Source organism: Geospiza fortis, unplaced genomic scaffold (assembly GCF_000277835.1).
Source record: "Geospiza fortis unplaced genomic scaffold, GeoFor_1.0 scaffold488, whole genome shotgun sequence".
NCBI lineage: Eukaryota > Metazoa > Chordata > Aves > Passeriformes > Thraupidae > Geospiza > Geospiza fortis.
In genome coordinates, this window is record NW_005054365.1 from 3,383,665 (window position 1) to 3,385,014 (window position 1,350).

Genomic DNA, 1,350 nt, shown 5'->3' on the forward strand with positions numbered 1-1,350 from the left:
CCAGCCAGGACAGGTGCGCTGGAACTATAAAATGAGAACAACAAACTGAACTTTAAACAAGAATATCAAAGGGATATGGAGCTTTAAAATAAAGACAAATCAAGAATGAGCACAACCCATACTGATTCCTGCCTTCACAGATTAGGAACAGACAGCACATCAGAACCAACACTGGTGGTTTGACATTATCGTCTCCCAGAGGCCAAAAAGAGACTTTTATTACCACAAATACAGGAATGGTTTTCAAAGAGAGTTTTACACCAACTCCCAGACAATCTATGATGGATTATAGCGTTGGAAATTTTGTTATGAGCATTATGAGAATGCTTTGATGACTTTATCCCTTCCCTCTATTTATTAAAAAACCCCTCAGTATACCTACTTAAAAAATCAATTTATAGTAATTCATTGTTTCCACCATAAATGAAAATGCACAGGTGGGTTGGATATGACACAAGTGAGGCTAAAAATAGCCTGATTTAATAAATCAAGTAGCTTCAATATGGAAGGGATGCTAAGATTACTGTTACACACAAGTATTTCTTCCCTATTTCACTATCAGATCTATGTAACTTATTTTGTGTTTGCCTAAAGTCCAAAGCAATGTTTCAAAAAGATAATTCAAGCACCATTTAAGCTTCAAACAGATGCTCAGATGTTCATTAAATGCCTGTATTTGTTTCAATACTGGTATATTTTGCTATATGTAAAAGCTTATCCAACTATTTTGATATCTGTGCTCTTCCACAGTTTGGGCATTAACCCTATTCTTGCAGCAGGATTATTTGTCTCTGCTTTTGAAGTTTCTCACAGCTGAAGACCTAATTACAGCATAAAAAAGCCTGTTATGCAGAAAGACAAATCTGCTCTGTATGTATAATAATTTTATACTATATCACACATCACAGTTTATATTAAAATATTATATTAATATATTATATAAAATACACCACCTATCTTCAGGATTCAGTGCAAATTCAGTTATACTTGCCAGGGTGTGGGATTACTTCAAGGTGCAACAGACTTTCCACTCTAGAGAATACACTTTGAAAAATACAGCTAAAATCATTAATCATCTACTGTGGCATCAGTTCAGCGGCCACCAAACAGGATTTCTTGCCTTTAGTGACTTTTGTCAGTCATCAGCATGTTAAAAACACCTTAAGATCTTAAAAACATAGCATGTCAGAAAATGCCAGAGGGCAGGTTTGGATTAGATATGGAGCAGGAATTGCTGGCTGGGAGGGTGGGCAGGCCCTGGCCCAGGGTGCCCAGAGCAGCTGTGGCTGCCCCTGGATCCCTGGCAGTGCCCAAGGCCAGGCTGGATGGGGCTTGGAGCAGCCTGGGACA